Genomic DNA, 12,596 nt, shown 5'->3' with positions numbered 1-12,596 from the left:
TTTTTGCATAAATTAATGGAATTTATCCATTCAACTGGATTATAATTAGTAGTACTTTAGTATTCTATCACTCTTAGCAGAAAACAGTATTAACTGTGAAACTGTCAAATATTAGATACTAACCAAGAGCATCTATGTACATGTTTAATACAGCATATTAATTAGATGATATTGTTAGGAAAAAATAATTTCCATATTATTTCTGACTATGCTGCTTCACAGAACTGTTCTCTTCTGTGAATATCCTTATTTTTAATGTGTGTTCTTGTGGAAGCATAATGCAAACACTGAAGTAGTTAGAGTGTAGACTCAGAATCATTGGACTGATTTTTCTTGTTTTTTTCTTTTTGTTTTTTTAGAGAGAGAGAGAGAGAGAGAGAGAGAGAGAGAGAGAGAGAGAGAGAGATTTAATATTTATTTTTCAGTTTTCGGTGGACACAACATCTTTTATTTTATTTTATGTGGTGCTGAGGATCAAACCCAGCACCCCACGCATGCCAGGTGAGCGCATTACTGCTTGAGCCACATCCCCAGCCCCTCGTTGGACTGATTTTTTCAATCATTATTTATCCTCAAAGGTGAAAGGAATCTGAATTCTGTAGATTCTCTCCCTATGTTCCTTTTGTATAAACTTCTTGTGAGCTTTTCCACTGACCTAGTGCATGAGGTTATCACCTCCTGCCTGGTGCACCCACAGGGCACTGTCAAAGCCCTCCTCTAGTATGTACCCACTGCAATCCCACAACGTCAGTAAATTGGATGCCTCACAATACTATGTGTTCCCATTACCCCTGTTCTTAATATTTATCCATGTGATATAAAACCTCCACTAAAGTCATTTAAAGCTTTTGTCTGGTGGTAATTTTCTCTGCTGATTTTGCCCATCTTGAGGCAGGGGGAAATAGGACACTTTCATTATTGATAATTGGGAAGTGCAGTTTTTTAAAAATTCATATGACATTGGGATGCCATCATTGAAATCATGCACATCTCATGAAACTTACATTCTAGACACTTCTTATTTCCTTTTTTTCTGCACTTTACCTACAATGCAGTATTGATTTCTAGGTGGACACTGTAGCCTTTTATTATGTAAGAAAAATCAGATTATTCTTGTGCCTCCAATATAAGTGGTTGAAATGGTCTACAAAAATAGGTGAATGAAAATAAGAACCAGTTATAACTGTTTCTTATTCTATATAAGCAAAACTAAAACCCTAAATACCGTAAGATATGGATGTATTTGAAGGCTAGAAAAGAGAGACTTTTGTTAGCTAATAAGACTTGATGTTTTAAATTTAATAATTTAAATTGCTTTTCTACTTTATGAGTTTTTGAAGCAAGATCTTGCTGGATTAGCATAAGAAATGCTGATTTATTTATAAATATTGTCTTCATTAAGTTCATTAAAACAATGCCTTTATATATTAAAGCCATTTCATGGTGTATTTACATAAATAGACAATCAACTTCTAATATATTTCTATATACAAGTGACAGCACTCTACCAGATAGAGAATATGGGGACAAGTGCAGTAATTTGTATTTATAATATTCATGTAGACATTTGTACTTGGTGAAAATGTGGTTTGATGATACTGAAAATTCTTTAAAAAAATGTTTATGGGTAAAAATATGCTCTCATCTTTCAGACATAGTTCAATCTGTGTCTTTTAAGAAGTCTAGGATGAACCAAATATCATTTCAAGATTAAATGTAATGGTTTGAGTCTTTACCTGTAAACAAATAGAAAGGAATCTGGACCTGTCTATAGAGGACTGCACTACATTTAAACTTAAACTTCTTACGAAATGTCTCAAAACATGCCTCCTTGCACTGACCACCCTTGCCTATCTGACTGTCCGATCTCCCTATGCCCAGGTCTCTTCACTTTTCCTTTTATTAAGTATATCAAGTTAATGATAAATCACATCGTTAGCATGACTGTAACATCCAACTGTATTTAATACACACTATGACTGTCTTTTTAATGGCGTTGATTTGAAGTTGGATACCTTGGATTTGTCACATTGAACAATTAGAGTATGTAGACTATATCAACACAAGTATTTTGTCACACTTGAATGACCAATACTTAGAAACTTGATTAAGTCACTCTGACATTTAATCCTCAGTTTTATTCATCGAAAATTGTGTGTGGTTGAGGTTAAACTTTCTGTATTTCTTCCATATTCGAAATCTAGTTAAAAAATGAGAAGATTCTTGGCTGATGAAGTTATACATGCAATGTACCAAACATGCTTTTTATTTTATATTAAATATCACCAATCCTTAGGGATTAAAATTTATCAATTAATTCAATGCATATCAAGATAAAAAGCTCATGTGCTTATTGGATACCATTATACTACTATATTTTTTTAAGGAACCATTGCAAAATAAGGTTTAAATTCAGAGAAGTAGTTTATGAAAATCAACACAGAGAAGATGCAATCATTATTTTGTGAGCCCTTATTACATGGAAGGCACACCTATTAGTCAGGTTTTCGTTTTTTTTAACCATTCTATTCTCTGATGTTTTGCTGAGTATCTGGCACTTGGTATTTATTCATCTTATGTTTGTTAATGAATGTGGCATGTGTTAACTGTGTCACATAATGTTCATGTCATATCATTTCAAGATTAAATGATATTTTGCCAAGTTTTGAAGACAAACCCATACCTGCTTTGATTCAAGAACCGGTCTCATTCAGTTTTTATCTGCTATGACAGAATTCCTTAGAATGTGTGATCAAACAGATTTGTTTCTCTCAATTCTGGAGGCTTAGAAGTTCAAGATCAAGGCTACAATAAACCCAAGGTCTGGAGAGGCCCATTTCCTGGTTTTCCTCATAGATCTCCTGTTGCCGTGTTCTCACATGGCAAACACCAAAGAATCTCTCATATCTTCTTTCACCAATTGCCCATTCTTGAATGCTTCATCTCAAGATCAAATTTTTTCCCAAGATTCTTGCCTCCAAATATAACATCAGGAATTTAGTCATCAACACAGGAATTTGAGAAGACACCAATATTTAGCCTACAGTCTTAAACATTTACTGAACATACTTATGTAAATGAAATAATAAATGAGTCTTAATCGATCTCACCTGAACTACTGTCCCCACATCCCTGGAGCATGTAAATGAACTTTCCGCAGATTTCCATTTCAGCTTGACCGACAGGAAGGGGTAACTTGGATCTAAACATTCCTGTACCTTTTCTAATTACTCCAAATTCTACCTCTTTTGAACACAAGTTCTTCTCCAGCTTTTGAATTTGTATAATTGTACATTTAACTCATTTTTTTTCTTGTTGATGCCTGTGTTACTTATATAGAGGATACATAGTTTGATTAACACTGATAATGACAATAATATCTCTTATTTATCTACACTGTGTAGTTCATAGAATCTTCAAGGCATCTAGAAACACTGTTTTGCTTGATCTATAAGATTTGTTTTTTAAAAGGCAAGCGATATCTACTCTCCAGCCTGTTTTTATTTTATATTTGTATTTTTTCACTTATTCTTTATGAGCACCCTTACAATTCTTAAAATATACAAATCTGACTTAAAAGAAAAATTCACATTGGTACTGTGAATACTATTTTTGTTTCATAAAATGTATGCCATACTCTAATTGTCTGTCTCTAAATGAGGAACTGCCATACATCATAAATATAATTTGGGAGTGAGTTGTTTCCATTTGACTACAAGTATTTGACCACAAGTATTTTATAAGTTAACTAAGCATGCATTGTATCCCAGAAGTCCAGTTAGTAGCCATAGAGAAATAAAACATCTTCACACAAACTCATCAGATTCACCTTCACTCACCTTTACTTGGGTATGTCTTCTGACCCATTTATATTCAGTAGCTGGGCAAAGTAGAAGGTGATGGGCAAAGAAAATTTCTGACCAGGCAATCACAGATTTCTCATGTACACATTTTCAAATACTGGAATTTTATCCTCAACAAAGTCTTTATTTGAGACCAACATTATGTTAGACAGCAAGTACAACTAAAATATTTATAAAATTGCCTCTCTTTGCCTTTCCTAACATTAAAATATGCACACACAGAGGCTATGGGAAGGGTTAATTTCCATATACATCCATCATGCTTTTGAACTTAAGTAATTAGGAGTTCCCAGGTGTATCAGAACACACAAAATCATTAATCTGGAACATTCTATATTTTATCCTTACAATTTAACTAATATTTTCTTTAAAATCCTATTTCAAAATAATATTTCACTGAAATATTCTGATTGACCAAACAGTTGCAAAGATTTTCTAAATAAAATATTAATCACAAACGCAGCATTGCTAAGTTTTACCTTAGAGAATCAAAGGAAGTACAAAGTCCCTGGTTAGAACTCTAAGCTGATTGAATAAGTATGCAGGTGGCAGTTTCATTGGTGGAAGATAATAAGGTGTAATCATTTTGCAAATGATGTTCTTTTTTTGTTTTTATATGGTGAAAATTCAAATGAAAACTAAAGTACATTTTAGTTTTATACCACAGGCACAATTTAAAAGATGAAAACAAAAGAAATTCACTTTTTACCTCTTTTAGAATTTAAATACCAAAACATTTTAACACTCTGTAAAAGAAATCCAATTTGTTTCCCATTCCATTACTTGATTATGCTATAAAATTCTAAATACTGAATATATTTGCTATATATATTGAATTTTAAATACTTGTGAGATAATTATTCTTGTTGGCTTTCTTAGTACTTATACTCTGGAAATGTTTTATGTTATTTTTTAAACGTTAAATAAGGACTAAATTTTCCTCTAACACATTTAAAGCAATCATTCTATAGAATATGATGAACATATTTACCCATCAGGAGGCAATTTATTTTTGTTTCATTTGCTATATCCCATTTTAAAATAAAAGAGTTCTTAACTATTTACTATAGTGTATAGTCAAACAGATGTTTAACAATTTACATTTAGTTTTAGGATGATCAATAATTTATTACTTTATCTCTTTAAGCCATGTTTTTCATTTTTTCTTACAGTATGAATTTTTTTGTTATTCATAATGCACAGAAAATTATATTAATTTAATGCTAAATTCCTAAAGCCACAACTCTGATCAAATCACATATATGCACTCTGTGTCTAGCCTTCTTTGTTGTGGAGACACACACATGCCCAGAATGCACTGGCCAGATTCCTGCCTGTGTGGGCCAGGAAAAGGGCTATGCCAGTCACTTTGAGAGCTTGTAATTTTTACCCGTGCTGGTAATTGAGAGGCTTCAGTGAGAGACTGGAGTCACTGCATCAAGTCACAATAAGCAAGCATATTAAAGTCTTTGAGTATTAAATACAGCCCAGATTCCCAAGGGTAGATCCTGAGGAAGGTGGTATTATTTTAATTGCACTAGGTAATTGAAAACTTATTTGCACATCAATGAAAGACAGAAATGTGCTTTTAAAATGAACCTAAAATTATGCTTATATTGTTAATGTTCTACAGAGTTAGTTTATTTTGAATTAGAAACAAAATATCAATTGTTCCAACTACTAATTGTTTCAGTACTGTGCTTAAATAAGCTGACAGATATGTAGATTTTTTTCTGTTTATATATGAAGACTATTCATAATGATTCATAGATGAGCATTTACATGACTTGTTTGCTCATGACCCTTCTTTGTGACTATTTATTATATTTACCTTTTCATTTAAAACACTGTAAATCAAGTAGATAATTTTTTACTGCTGTAATTTTATTGTTTTCATTTTACTTTTTAGCATATGGAACAACTGATAATTATTTTGTTAGAAATGCATGTTGTCTTCAGTTGCTTTCCAAGGTATATAGTGGAAATGTTTGTGCCATTTAAGAAAATAAATGCATAAGGTTTAAACAGTCACTAGAAAAGAATTTGCAATGTTGAAAACCTTTGGCTATTTTAAGCAGTTACCTTGGATATACTTAATGAAAGAAGGTGTGCATTTTACTGTTATTCACATTGGTTTTCCTGAGTATTGGCTCCCAGAAAATCTTTAGAACTCTCCAGTACAGCCTATGACTACTTACTTATTTGTCCCACACAAAGTCCTTTATCACTCCAAGGGTCCATTTCACAAATGTATTATGCATGTGTTTATCCTTTGATTTCTCACACACACACATACACACACACACACTTCATATAAAAATGGATGCTGTTGTAGTCCTGAAGATTGTTTTCATCCTTTTAATGGGCCCTAAGACATGTTGCCATATAAGGGAATAACTTGAGAATAAAAGTATTTCATTCTATTGTATAAAAAAACAACCTAGCATGACTTTCATATTACCAAATAATACTATACATCCAAAGTTGCAAATGGAAATATATCTCATCATCTTTCAAAAAATTTTAATAGTGTTAGAATGAAATAGAGATCTCAGACACCAACCCTCTCAGATGCTCATCTCTTAAATGCAACTTTCCCCTTATTGATAAGAATATGGATAGTTACTATGATCTCTACTATACCCCATCCTGCCTTCATTTTTTAAGAAAAGCCTTGTACTTTTTTGATGCCATTTTCAATCTATTGTATTACTTGATAAAATTGTGTATGAAACTATATTTGATTTACAACCTAAAATTGACCAGTCTAAGTCAGTCTCTTCCTACTTAAAGTGGATGGCAAACTTTACAGTAAAGACAACTCTTGATATATTGGTAAAGAATTTTAAACATCATCTGGCCTGTTTTTGTTTTTTTTCTTGGAAGTTCTGGTATAAATTTCAGTGTCACCACTTATAAGCTGTTAACCTTGAGCAAATTACATAGAACTTTATATCTCAGTCACAGCATCTTTAAGATGGCCTAGAAACTATCTACTTGGTAGAGGCTTATGGTAGCGATTGAGTTAATGCTTTAGCAGTTTTATCAGTATTTTTAGCACATTTTATTTCCTCAAGTATCTGTTCTATACTATATTGCTTGATTTTCTAGGAAGTTCAATAACCAAATTCAAAGATTCAGGGGTGGAAAAAAACAAATTAATCAGAAATGTAAAAAGGAATGTGCAAGATCCGAGAAGTCACAGCTTAGCTGAAGGGTTCTGTGTCTATGCTGAGTCCCAGATGCCACCCCAGCCTCTGTTATTGTGCTGCTCTGTGGATGGCCATGCTGTCCTGAGAGCTTACTCTGTGTCCCATGGATGCAAAGTCTTGATTGCCACATATTGTTCCCTTATCACCAAACCTGGCCTGTGTTTTCACCCTCCCCAGAAGTGAGGCCAGGGATCCTTCAGTGGTCCTGCACCAGGGGAGGACAGGAACTCCCAGCCTCAGTCTGACCCACCTGGAAAAGCAGAACTCTGCCTCTGCCTCACACGTCCAGAGGCCTGCTAATGTCCTTTGAGTGTGTGAATGATTTAGTTGCCCCTGGGCCAAATTTAGGAGAAAGAGATTCAGGGCAAAAAAGAGAAAAACTACTGACTCTCCTTTTACAACCCACTTTTCTAAAATGTCATTGTTGCTTGCTTGACCTTTCTGGGAATAGATTTTGACCTTGGCCAGTGTTTTCTCTCATCAATGAACTGAAAGCCTCTTGTTGACCAGTCTTATGCTGGAGTTGCTGTTTCCCTCCTTGTCTTCTCTTTTCTTTTTAATTTTGCTTCCCTGTGGTTGCTCTTGTACTTCATATAAAGCAGGATGGCATTAATTTGTTTTTGGTTTGTGTTTTAGGTTTGCTCAATCTCTTTATCTGAATTAGAGCCAGCTAGTTGATGGCTAGGGATATAGCTCAGTGGTATTGCCAAGCACGTGGTAAGCCCTTGGTTCAGTCCCCAGGATACCAAGGGGAAAAAAAGATGGGGGGTGATCATTGCTGAAAATCAAATTGAAGTCCTAACCTCGAAGCTCATTGATTAGTTTCCCCTTATTTCATTCATTTTACCATCTGTACCTTAACCTGGTTTCCTAAGAAACCATAAAGTAAATTATTTCACTTATTATTATTTACTCATTATCATGTTTCTTGATTTATTATTATATTGTCACAGAGTAACCAAAAGTCTCTTTAAGTCTTATGCAAATCCTTTTTTAAAAAGTAGTCAAATTACCTTACTTAATTAATATATCAATAATTTCTAAAGGCAGAATTGAATCAAAATCATTCATAATTTGTAAAGATTGTAGGAAAAAGTGATGTATATTTAGAATAGTTTTAATCAGAAGTGATATTTTGAATGAATATTTTAAAATAAAATATAATAATCATGTTAATTATATGTTCAACTTTTCTGAAAAAATGATGCAGATTTTATAAGTCTCATATATAGAGTTTTTTTTTTATTTTTAGCATATCAGATTTAGAAGATATATATGTTCTAATTATGTGTGTATAATTTTAATATGTAAACTTCCAAAGGTATTTTCACATAAAATTAACACTCATAATAATTGTGTCATTAGATGTTCCAAAATAAAAGCAAAATTATTTTCCTGACCAATTTTATTGGAGAATACAATCCAAGATGGCAAAAATGATCTCTCATTGTAGACTACTATCAGAGGAACAGAAATTCCCTTTCTCTGATCCATCCTCTTATCAGGTAGCCAAATATTATTTTTTTTGATCTGATAGATTATGGCTATGGTAGACTTCCAAAGAGATTGTGCACAGAAACATACTAGGTTTCATAAATGTGAAGGTAGAATGTTTATTTTCCTTTCTGATATGTCTATTTTGTGAGAATTTGACAATTTGTGCGTTGCATAAACATAATGGAACAGATACTATCATGTAAAAAATATGCAATAATGTGTATTTGAGTATTAGCTATATAACCAAAAAAATACATTAATTTTGTTTTGGGTGTGTAATGTTTTCTGTTTCGTTTGTGCAGACCATTGCAGGATAATAAAAAAAGAAAAAAAAAAGAAAAAGAGGAAAAGGAAAAGAAATTCACACACTTCTGGATTAGAAGATCATGGGCACAAATAGGGTATAGATGTTAATGGTTACATTGGGTTGATGCCAAAAACAACATTAATGAACTCTGTTTTCTTAAGGGAGAAATGATTTGTATGCTAGGCTATGGCATCTAGCAGTGTTTTGTGTTGATTTGGGTTGGGATTTTGTTGTTACTGTTGTTTGATTTGGTTTTTACAGAAGGAAGGATTTTTTATAGAAAAATAGAACATAGTGAAAACAGGCTAACAGCATTCATAGCAAATATCAAGCTTTGGAGTTATGTGATACAGCCAACCCAATATCTGCTTTTTGAATATTTGATGCAGAAATTTAAAAAAAAATAAAAGAAAGAAAGAAAAAAGTTAATGATATATTTACCACTGACTTCCTTCTGCAAAGCAAACTGACACTTATTTGGTTCTCAGAATGCCTTCTGAAAAACAGTCCCTCAATTAATATAATATTATAATTATATTCTCTGCAAACTCCCTATCACACATGCTATCCTTTAGGTTTTGATTGTAACCGAACAAAAATAGAAGTTTTACTTCAGTCCACTATAGGCTTTGATTGCAATCACTAGATACATCTCAATAAGTGTCTCCAGATTTAGGTTGACAGGTATTTAAAACTGCTTTGGGACCCTTTACTAAAGAAGATGTTAGTGAAAATATCTCATGCAGCCCATATATTTGGTTTATGACCATAGAGTTGCATATTCCAACTCTCTAAGCAAAGTGAATTAAAATATTTAAGCTACTTTGCATTTCTATCTCATCTACCAGGTGTTTAGGCATCCTCAAGAGCTCGAGGACTCCATTTGTATGTGTGATAAAGTTTAAGCATGATACAGCTGCCGATACCCTTGCTTCCTTCTGATGCATTCAAACACACTTCTATCCTTTTTTTTCAATGCCATAATTGCATCAGGCATAAGGGATATATGGAAAAGAATGTTGAAAGGAGCAGAATTCTGTGTATTTGTAAATGTAAAACAGATGTGCAGTAAATATTGTGAGCTCTGGATAAATAGGACACCATATAAATACAAAGGAATGAAAGAAGAGATGTAATTTGTCAGGGATTTTTGCTAAATATCTCATCAGTAAGGGAGAAGCCTCAACTTCCTTACAGGATTTAATGAATAGCTTTTTCATATGGCTTTTCCTGTTACTGTACTCCTGGGCAGTTTGTAGTCTGCAAAACATAAATATGAGAAAATTTTAGCAAGTAAGACTTGGACACATTAATAAAAAATTCAAAATGTTTCAGAGTTTTTACATTCCAATGAAAAACTAGGAAAATATTTTTGTAAAAAAAATTTCATAATTTTCAAAATGTACTAATGATCTCAAAACACTTAAATTTGTGTTTCAAGATATCATTAAATACAGATAAATTTAGAGTAGGAAACGTGAAAACCAATACAATTTATCAAGTTTTTAGAGAAAAAAGAAGGGTTCTGTTTCCAAAATCTTTCTATCATCCATTATGTCTTAAAACCTGGTAATGGAAATGCCTTTTATTGAATAACTCAGGTTCAAAGTCCTCTTTTATCTCATCATTTTTATGCAGCTACACCCTAGTGATTCATGTCAAAAGAGTCTGAAATTCAGGGCTGTAACTGAACCTACAGAGATTCAGTGGTAAAGTGCTTACCTAGCATGCATGAAACCCTGGGTGCCTGTCCACAGTACTAAATATTAAAATAAAAAGGTGCTGACTTTCTAATTCCATTGATTAAGATTTTAGAATCAATTGTTTGATTATTGTTATAATTTCCTAATAATACCTCTGCATTTGTTTTCTTTGTACACAAATTTACACAACTCCTCTTCTGATTAATATACCAGGACATATACTGACCAATGTCTTTTTCCTCAAAGGTATTAAATTTTTCTCAATTTCCATGTGATTTTGCTCCTTTGCTCTGAATTAACTTACATTCTCCAATATACCATAATCACCTCCAATATTATAATGTGTAACTTAGACATTTGATGAAAAAAGTATATATATATATATATATATATATGTAAATATATACGTATATATATTTAATTAAGCTCATTTTTGTATACTTCAAATATTTTCTTGTCAAATTTCTATATAGCTTTTCTATTAAATCATTATCATTCTATTTCCCACTTTTCTGGGGCAGGGGTTTTCTGCCTTATTTTGTCAAGTTTTAAAATTTTAAATTTATCATACTAAATTTCACTCTAGTTATAAAACTGAATATAAGGTATTTCAATTAGTTTTTTATTTGAATAATACATATACTATTATGAGTTAAATATACTGTGCATGCAGTTAGGAATTTTCAAAGAGAAAAACAGAGTTCTAAGCTATTCTGATAAACTATTCCTAGATATTCATCTACCTTAAAATTTAACACATTAAATCAACCCCTTGACTAGTGCTTACAATTTGGATTTTTGGTCAAGAATATATGTATGTAGTGTTTAAAAAATGAGTCTTTAGTTCAGGGTAGCATCAGTGAGAGTCACAGAGTGGGATTTAGCTGGCTAATAGTCTGAACTCAAATTTCTCAGGATATTTTCCTTATAGAGGTAGTTCCCTGTTGGGGATGAACAGAAATCTTAGCTGGAACTATTGACTGATATGCCTAAACATATTATTTCCCAGATTCTCACAGTAGTTGGACATCTTACAGTGCAATTCAAGTAAGAGAGATTGAGTGTGCAGAACATGTAGAACGTCTAATAATTTAGCTTTGATGTCCCAAAACATCAAAACTGCATAATTTTATTTATAAAGTTACTTAGATCAAATGAGACTCACAGGGAGAGAAGTATTGGGTTTCTACCTATTAGTAGCTACAATGCCTGACATTTGAGATTACCAGGGTTTTGGAATTACTGGAAATCGTGGCTGTCTACTGTTTTCTCACTTTTGAATCAGATGTTCACATAAGTTATCCTTGCTTATGTCCTCATTGTCTGCTAAGTCCAGGGAGGTGTTCAAGGGGAGGGTATAGGTAACTTGTCTCTTCACTGCACCTTTCTGAAGATTGAGAGAAATTACATCTGAGAAACTGTACATTTAGGTGATGTCATCCACTCTGGACCTGAACCTAATTCACATGCTGAGATGTTGGGCTTTAAGCATATGTTCTATTGGAATGAAACATTCTGTGTTCTTGAGGTGAGGTTTGGGTGTAGGAGAAATTAAGTATTTTTTGTCCACAAGTACATTAATGGCAATCCCCAATATTCTTCCTACTGGAATAGAGTGTAATTATCCCTTTTCTGTAAATCTCACAGTAATTCTGAAACCTTTGGACATATGTTACAAGTTCCTGGACCGTGAGAATAGTTCTTCAAGTTGTTTGGCTGGACTGTGAGTTCTTTGTTTTTGTCTTCTGAGACATTTCCCTCCTCATCCACTGCTGCCCTCCTCCTCCTCCTCCTCCTCCTCCTCCTCCTCCTCCTCCTCCTCCTCCTCCTCCTCCTCCTCCTCCTCTTTCCTCTCTTTTTCTGAAGGAAATAACCCATGCTTATAACTGAGTTGAATTAATTGTTTCATGGCCATTTATATTGGGGGCACCAATGCTTCCTTTACATTTAAAATGTTTCTGTTTCTGGAAAAGCTTAGGTTACCTTTACCAATACTATTCTCCTAAAAATTTGT

The sequence above is a fragment of the Marmota monax genome, unplaced genomic scaffold (genome assembly GCF_021218885.2).
Source record: "Marmota monax isolate L192 unplaced genomic scaffold, Marmota_monax_Labrador192_F-V1.1 WCK01_AAM20220418_F8-fsc00039, whole genome shotgun sequence".
Taxonomy (NCBI): Eukaryota; Metazoa; Chordata; class Mammalia; order Rodentia; family Sciuridae; genus Marmota; species Marmota monax.
Note: the sequence above shows the minus strand (reverse complement) of the source record.